We start from the raw sequence: 9,620 nt of genomic DNA, 5'->3' as shown, positions 1-9,620 counted from the left end.
ATTATTATTATTATTATTATTATTATTATTATTATTATTATTATTATATTATTCTAATTATTATTATTATTATTGTTGTTGTTATGTTATTATTATTGTGGTTGTTATTATTATTATTGTTATCATCGTTATGATTATAATCAAAGATGATAGAGCGATTTGATTATAATCAGAGATCATAGCTCCGCTCTATGATCTTTGATTATAAGTATGATGACCTTCCTTCCATCGAGGGGATTTATCGCAGTCGTTGCCTCAAAAAGGCTGGCAGTATCATCAAAGACCCACGCCATCCTGGCCACACACTTGTCTCCCTTCTACCTTCAGGTAGAAGGTATAGGAGCCTGAAGACTGCAACAACCAGGTTCAGGAATAGCTACTTCCCCACAGCCATCAGGCTATTAATCCTGGCTCGGACAAAATTCTGATTATTAATAGAAACATAGAAACATAGAAATTAGGCGCAGGAGTAGGCCATTCGACCCTTCGAGCCTGCACCGCCATTCAACATGATCATGGCTGATCATCCAACTCAGTATCCCGTACCTGCCTTCTCTCCATACCCTCTGATCCCCTTAGCCACAAGGGCCACATCTAACACCCTCTTAAATATAGCCAATGAACTGGCCTCGACTACCCTCTGTGGCAGAGAGTTCCAGAGATTCACCACTCTCTGTGTGAAAAAAGTTCTTCTCATCTCGGTTTTAAAGGATTTCCCCCTTATGTGACCCTTTGTCCTGGACTTCCCCAACATCGGGAACAATCTTCCTGCATCTAGCCTGTCTAACCCCTTAAGAATTGTATAAGTTTCTATAAGATCCCCTCTCAATCTCCTAAATTCTAGAGAGTATAAACCAAGTCTATCCAGTCTTTCTTCATAAGACAGTCCTGCCATCCCAGGAATCAGTCTGGTGAGCCTTCTCTGCACTCCCTCTATGGCAATAATGTCCTTCCTCAGATTTGGAGACCAAAACTGTACGCAATACTCCAGGTGTGGTCTCACTAAGACCCTGTACAACTGCAGTAGAACCTCCCTGCTCCTATACTCAATTAATAACCACTTTCTGTTATTTGCACTTTACCAGTATATTTATTCATGTGTGTATATATTTATATCATGGTATATGGACACATTTATCTGTTTTGTAGTAAATGCCTACTATGTTCTGTGTGCTTAAGCAAAGCAAGAATTTAATTGTCCTATACAGGGACACATGACAATAAACTCACTTGAACTCAGGAAGCGGCTGCACTTCCTGAGGGTCCTCAGGAAGCACAACCTGGACTCTAACCTGCTGCTGACCTACTACCGCTCGTCCATCGAGAGCCTACTGACATACTGCATTACAGCATGGTATGGCAGCTGCACCATGGCAGACAGGGAGAGGCTTCAGAGGGTAACCAGGACAGCGCAGAGGATCATTGGTTGCCCTCTCCCCTCCCTGATGGACATCTACACCTCCCGCTGCCTTAGCAGGGCAAAGAAGATCACCAAAGACAGCTCCCATCCTGCGTTTGGACTGTTCGACCTGCTGCCCTCTGGAAGGCGCTATAGGTGCATCAAATCCAGGACAAACAGACTCAGGAATAGCTGCTTCCCGAGAATTATATCTACCATAAATTCAAATCCACACATGCACTGACTACACCGCCCAACACGGACTTCCATCTGTATATATGTATATATGTATGTAGCGCCGTAGAAGTTGTGCACCTATTCCCCCCCCCATCTCCCTTCTGTTTTGTTTTTCTGTTTCTTGTTTTTTGTGTAAAATTGTATGTATGCACTGAGTACGAGCAGCTTTCAGTTTCACTGTACATGTATAGTGACAATAAATGGCATATCTATATCTAACTTGATTATCATTAGATATCCGAGGGGGGGGGGGGTTGTCCCTGATCCTGGTTGACGTCACCGGCCCTCCTGTGACGTGTTGTGGGAGGGGCGTTCTGTGATTGGTGGGATTGTTGGGGGGCGCGGTTATAAAGGGGGGTGAGGGCGGCGCTGAGCTGCAGCTGCGAGTCGAGCGGCGACGCTGAGGGTTGGAGGGAGAAGCCGCTTGTGTCCGAGCTATAACTACGCGCAGCTTCAGATGGTTGCCAGACCCAGACCCAAGACCGTGCCCGGCGCCGCGCCCGCCCCACGACGCCGAGGGCGGCCTTACCGGCGGAGCCGGCGGACGCAGCAACTGATCGTGCAGCTGATGAGGCAGGCGGTGTCGGCGCACCGGCGACTCAGCCGCCGCTCGCTGCTGGCGCTGCGGGAGTTCGTGCGCTCCAACGGCTACGACGAGGAGGAGAACCGCCGGAACATGCGCAAGGCCGTGTCGGGGCTGACGCCGGACAGCTCGCAGGAGGAGGAGCAGCCCCCGCCTCCCCCCCGCGGCCGCAGGAAGGTGGCGGCGGCCACCACCGCCTGCCTCCGCCTCGACCGCGAGCAGAAGGCCGAGAAGAAGCTGCAGCAGCAGCAGGAGCAAGAACAGGAACAACGCCGGGCTCCGCCCGAGAAGCGAGCGCCGCCGAAAAAAGAGCTCAACCGCAGGAAAAAGGAGGCGAAATGTTGCAACCCGGTGGGAGCCAAGTGCTGTTAAAGGACGTTTCTGTGCTGCTGAATGGCCCTGCGCCATCGCAGCCAGATTCACCACAATTTAAACGAAATACAGTCAATAATTCTTTATTTCTCTTTTATTTTAAACTTCGACGGCTCCACCACGTTGGAGGGAATCCTTCCCTTTCCGAAAGCTGCCCGCGTTTTGGAAACGCAACGAGGCCGAGCGGGTTTCTCATGAGCTTCGACGGCCAGTGTAATAAATGGCGGGTCTTCCTGACGGGGCGGGAATAATGGGAATGGAGAGCCGTAATACGGAGAAAATCAGAATTAGCAGCAGCAATTAGACGTGGGAAAGGAAGAATATCGATTTGCTCTTCCTCGCCTGCCCCAGATTGCTAAAAATGGCTCCTGGCGCTCTCATAGCTCCTCAAATTTCGGCCACTGGTGGATGCCTATTTATTCTCTTTCTCCAGCGATGCTGCCTGGCCCCTTATATAAGAAAAAGTGTTTCATCGTCTGCGTTTATTTAAGAATAAGGGGTAAGCCATTTAGAAGGGAGACGAGGAAACACTTTTTCACACAGAGTTGTGAGTCTGGAATTATCTGCCTCAGAGGGCGGCGGAGGCCGGTTCTCTGGATGCTTTCAAGAGAGAGCTCTTAAAGATAGCGGAGTCGGGATATGGGGAGAAGGCAGGAACGGGTACTGATTGGGGATGATCACCTTGAATCAAGGCTGATTCCCAAGAACCCTCTACCGCCTCCAGTATCAATCCCATTTGGAATATTTTGGAGGACTAGGAAACCGAGAATGGCGGTGCTGGCTCCAATGGCCTCCTGCACCTATGCTCCATTGACCCACAGTTGCGCCAACAATTTGTTTCTCATCTTCAAAGACGTACTATAGTAGATTCCAATCAGCTTTTATTAGGCACATGAATATGGATCATTTGTAGGCATATGAGATTAGTTTATTATGTTCGACATTTGCATTTATGAACAGAAGGACCTGTTCCTGTGCCGTAATTTTCCTTGCTGTATGTTAAGGCCCGACTTTCCCCAGCTAATGAAATGGCGACGTGCCCAAACTCCATATACACGCTTTTGTCCACATCCCTTCATAACAACATTCAACAAAACTTGACGCAGTGTGAGATTTTAAATGAACATTGCCTCTTTGGGGAAGTTACCATTTTTCATTGCCCTTTGGAAATTACGATGAAATAAGCAGCATTTTCCCTGCCTTTCACTGGGCTGCTCTCCAGGTAACGCGTGAAACAATCACATTCGCGACTTTTTTTGGGCTGGGTCCCCTTGATGCCTGGCGATCTTTGATAAAGGACATCTTAAACAAAGATACTAGGTCTTAACGTACTTTTGGAAGCGTTTCGTTATTCGTTGAACAAGATAATCCTTTCTGTTTTCAGTGGGAGGATATAGCAACATTATCAGTTGATGGATTTGGTATTTGAGGGAACAGGGATACAATCTCTGGGTTTTGGCATACATTGGGCAGAAAGCGGACTGCAAGCGGGAGATATGGTCAACGACTTCTGAAATGAAGGATGAAGCACAAACGATGGGTGCATCGGCTCGGAGTCATTTGATCAGATGAACAGCGGATGTCTGTCAAGCTGCCCGACAATGCAAGGTCGAAGGAAGGAACTGCAGATGCTGGTTTAAACCAAAGATACTAGAGGATCTCCACTAATATCTTTGGTTTAAACCGAAGATAGACACAAAATGCTGGAGCAACTCAGCGGGACAGGCAGCTGTTCATGCAACGTGCCTGCTGCGTCACCTTGTCTTTAATTATTAAACCCAAGTGTTGACAACCCAAACAGAAATATCTGCAACAAATGGATATTGATCTAATTGAATATCCTCTGAATTTGCACATTAGCAACTGGTGACGACGGGTTGTGGGTGAAATTCCCGAGAAATGTTACATATACTTTGCAAGTCATATCCTACTTTGGGGAGACACAAAAAAAGCTGGAGAAACTCAGCGGGTGCAGCAGCATCTATGGAGCGAAGGAAAAAGGCAACGTTTCGGGCCGAAACCCTTCTTCCTACTTTGGGGTCATCGGCGTTATGAATTGAGAAACTATTTTGGAGATCATATTTTGTGATCCCAGACATTGCCTTTTTAAACTTCGATTTATTTTCATAACAAACATCCTTCGTTAGCCTATTCGAAATAAACTATGAGACGTGGGAAATATAATTTCAGTCGAAGGCGAATAGAATTTAAACGACTAAGCACAAAATGGCAATGGAACATCGCAACTGAATGCCTCTAGGCGTTGCAAGTATCTCAAGGTATTCAGAGTGCAATTACACATTTGTTGTTACAAGAGACAAAGGTTCGTTTTCTGTATAATTTATGGTGATAAACTAAATTGACAATCTGAGGAAGGGGTTTCGATCTGAAACATCAACTGTTTCTTCCCGGGCGCTGCCTGGCCAGACTTTCCAGCACTCCCGAGATTTCCAATGTTTTAATTTTCGTTCCTATATATGTAATATATCACCAATTCGATGCCTAGCATTCTATTGCAGTGTGAAGGACAGACCCGATCCCAAACGTCACCTATCCATGTTCTCCAGAGATGCTGCCTGACCCTCGGAATTAGACCCGCACCTTGAGTTTTTTATAAGCCAGCGTCTGCCGTTCCTTGTATCTATATCTACCATTCTATTGACCAATTGTAGTCTCATTTTAAATGTATGAGTGGCTTTTAAAAGAGCCGTTTGGCAGGCTTGTCGATGCTGTCTCTACTTCAAGATTCAAGTTCAAGAGAGTTTATTGTCAAGTGTCACAGATAGGACAATGAAATTCTTGCTTTGCTTCAGCACAACAGAATATTGTAGGCATAAATAAATACAGAACAGATCAGTGTGTCCATATACCATCGAATATATATATACACACACATAAATAAGCAAATAAAGTGCAATAGGCTATTAAAGTTCAGATTTTTATTTGAGTTGAATTTAATGGCCTGATGGCTGTGGGGAAGTAGCTATTCCTGAACCTGGATGTTGCAGATTTCAAGCTCCTGTACCTTCTACCTGAAGGCAGCGGGGAGATGAGTGTGTGGCCAGGATCAAAGATATTAGAGGAGCTTTTGGCCAGGATGGTGTGGGTCCTTGATGATGCTGGCAGCCTTTTTGAGGCAGCGACTGCGATAGATCCCCTCGATGGAAGGGAGGTCAGAGTCGATGATGGACTGGGAAGTGTTCACAACTTTTTGCAGTCTTTTCCGCTCCTGGACGCTCGAGTTGCCGAACCAAGCCACGATGCAGCCGGTCAGCATGCTCTCTATTGTGCACCTGTAGAAGTTCGAGAGAGTCCTTCTCGACATGCCGACATAGTTGATCTCTTTCGTAATCGTAAATGTTGAAAATAGCGCCTATTGCATACGGTCTCAGTGAGCTATTTTTGTACATTTTGATTATCGGGTGGTGTGCTTAGGCAATACTTTACTGGACTGTATGCAACAACAAAAAAAGAATCTCGCTGTGCGTTTGCACCCGTGTCGATAAAGCAACATCGACCACGGTCAATGTGGCACAGTTGTCTTGCTGCACAGCTGCTGCCTTACAGCGGAGACGCGGGTTCGATCCTGACTGCGGGCGCTGTCTGTGTGGAATTTGTACGCAATCCCTGTCACCATGTGGGTTTTCTCCGGGAGCTCCGGTTTCCTCCCACACTCCAAGGACGTGCAGGATTGTAGGTCAATGTACTTCGGTCAGATTGTCCCTAGTGTGTAACGATAGTGTATGTGGACGGGGGTGATCACTGGTCGACGCCAAAGATAGTCGGTGCCGACTGGTGGGCCGAAGGGCATGTTTCCGCACCATCTCCAAAATACTAAAGTCCAGTAAAGACACGAAATGCTGAAGTAACTCAGCAGGTCAGGGTCTGCAGTGTGAAGGCTTGAATAATCTCTCTCCGAATTGTGTATTGTTGCTGTATAATGTTGTTTTTGTTTCATGCTTGTGTTAGTTATATGGTGTCATGCTTGTTTTAATTGTAAGGTGTCCTTGAGAGCCCTGAAAGACGCCTGATAAATAAAATGTAGTATTCTTCTTCTTATTATTATTATTATTATTATTATTATTATTATTATAAGCAACGTTTAGGGTCAGGACACTTCTTCAGAGTAAGATAACAACCCGAAACGAGCACTATGAATGTTCTCCACGGATGCTGCCAGGCCCACTGAGGTACTCCAGCACTCCACGCTCCTTACAGGCTTAGGATGTTAGGCATGTCCCCAACAACTCCCACCAACTACGGATGTGCCGGAGGATATATTTTATCGGAATGCATCACAGCATAGTTTGGGAACAGCTCCATTCAAGACGCAGAGAATTGTGGACACGGCCTAGTCCACCACACAAACCAACCTCCCTTCCATTGACTACATCTACGCTTCACACTGCCTTGGCAAGGCCAGCGGCATAATCAAGGATGAGTTGCCTATTTCCCCCGTCGGGCAAGAGGCATGGAAGTGTGAAAACGCACACCTCCAGATTCAGGGACAGATTATTCCCATCAGTTTGGACTCGCAGTTGCAGCGGTGGACCCGTAGACAAATAAAAACATTTCTTCCATTTGAACATGTCGGAAGACAGGCAGCTCGATGTGTTACTAATACCGATGAGAATGAAGCGAGTGTTACTAAACTTCTGAATTCACTGGTCGGGGTGGAACCCTTTCCAAGACATACGTAAAGCTCACCGTTTGACCTTTTTTTTACAAAATGTTAAATGGTCAGCTCGACATAGATTATCATAGACTAACCCTGAAGAAGGGTTTCGGCCCGAAACGTTGCCTATTTCCTTCGCTCCATAGATGCTGCCTCGAGTTTCTCCAGCACTTTTGTCGACCTATAGATTATCAAACCTATTAGGAGCAGACGAGGGCATTCGATCCAATTTGTGATACCAGCTACCAAGACAGATGTGTACAGCAATTCATTGTCCCCCCGCACAATTAAAGCATGGAATAATCTCCACCCTACCATAGTTACTCAACCAGCCGCAACTAAATTTAAGATAGCTATTTCTTCCCAAGAACCCCTTTTTGCTTAAGTCCACCCTCCACCACCTCCAGTTTATATTCCATTTGAAATATTTTTGGAGGACCAGAAAAACAAGAACCAAGAATCAGGCAACTGAACTATCCAAGCAACAACCAGAGAGCAGTCCGGACCTACTACCCATCTCATTGGAGACCTGCAGCCTATCTTTGATCAGACTTTACAGGACTTTATCCTGCACTTAACGTTATCCATGTTTTTTTTTAATATATGTGTGTGTGTATATATATGGTTCATATTTATATATATATATAAACACACACTGGACTTTTTTCCTCGATTATTATATTGTTTGCAGAGAACAATGTTTACATATTCTGTTGTGCTGCTGCAAGAAAGCATTTCATTGGGACATACGACAATAAAACACTTTGAGCTATCATTTAACTGTGCACACAGAATGCTGGAGTAACTCAGCAGGTCAGGCAGCATCTCTGGAGAGAAAGGGTGACGTTTCAGGTCAAGATCCTTCTTGAAGTTAGGGTGAGAGAAGGGTTTCGATCCATTCCTTCTCTCCAGAGATGCTGCCTGATCCGCTGAGTTACTCCAACATTCTGTGTCTACCTTCGATTTAAGCCAGCATCTGCAGTGTTTTCCTACACATGTACCTGTACACTGTGGATTGCATTCAAGTCAAGAGAGTTTTATTGTCATGTGTTCCAGATAAGACAATGAAATTCTTGCTTGGTGCAACACAACAGAGTATTGTAAGCATTGATACAGAACATTTCAGTGTGTCTATATACCATAGACCATATATATACACTTAAATAAACAGATAAAGCGCAATAGGCTGTTATAGTTCAGAGTTTGTTTGATGTCGTGTTTAATAGGCTTTTCACCAAAGATCCTATAGCAAGATAGTCCACTCGACGAAAAAGACGTAGTACGGTCATGGGCAGATTCATGGATAATTTTCGGCCCCATTTCCATAACCGGTTTCCGTCTCCGCACCGAAGATCCCGTAGTGGAGCAAAGATACTAGTGCGGAGATGGAAGCCGGTTAAGGAAACATCCTCGTAAAAATATAAGTTCTTTGGTAAAAATCTTCTTCTCATTTTCAGAGTTATAATCTATTAACACAAACTGTTCACCTGCAACGTTGATTACACTGCGAGTCAGGTCGGGTTACTGAAATGGATGTAAAAAAGGCCCACGTTCCGCTCCGTTGCATACTACACGTCTCAAGAAGGGGTTCGGCCAGAAACGTTGCCTATTTCCTTCGCTCCATAGATGCTACTGCACCCGTTGAGTTTCTCCAGCACTTGTGTCTAAAGCCCATTGCATTTAGCAGGAGTGGTCTATCTTGCTCCGCTATAGGATCTCTGCTTTTCACTGTACCTCGATGCACGTGGCAATAAATAAAATTCAAACTTGCCGCCTCTGTGACTTCTTCTTCTTCTTCTTCTTCTTCTTTGGAGTTTTACGGCAGCCGGCATCCACAATGTTGCATTGCTGCCACCTTCTGGCTTCACTCCACAGTCCTCATGTCTTTACTTTATATCATTTTTATAAGGCCAGAGGCCCTCAAGAAATTAAACAACAAATTTACTCCTTTTCCTTCCCCTCCATACTCTAGAATGTTCTTTTCTGATATATCTGTCATTCCAATTTTCTTCATTTCATTGATCAAAACTCTTCTTTCTGTTGCATATCTTCTACATGCAACTAGAGCATGCTGAACTGTTTCCGGCTGATGGCATTCCTCACACATCCCAGTAGGGTGTTTTCCCAACATTTTTAATGTGCTGTTCAGGTGGGTGTGGCCTATCCTCAATCTTGCTAATACTACCTGTTCTCTCCTGTTTCCCCCTCTTCTTGCTGTGATGCCCACTCTGTTTTGTAGCGAATAGAGGTGTCTCCCCTTTGTCTCCTGTTCCCAGTATTGTTGCCATTCCTGATTTATTTTCTTGCACACAATGTGTCTTCCTTCAGATTTGGATATTTGTAGGTTTACCTCT

The sequence above is a fragment of the Leucoraja erinacea genome, unplaced genomic scaffold, assembly GCF_028641065.1.
Source record: "Leucoraja erinacea ecotype New England unplaced genomic scaffold, Leri_hhj_1 Leri_366S, whole genome shotgun sequence".
NCBI classification, from domain to species: domain Eukaryota; kingdom Metazoa; phylum Chordata; class Chondrichthyes; order Rajiformes; family Rajidae; genus Leucoraja; species Leucoraja erinaceus.
Note: the sequence above shows the minus strand (reverse complement) of the source record.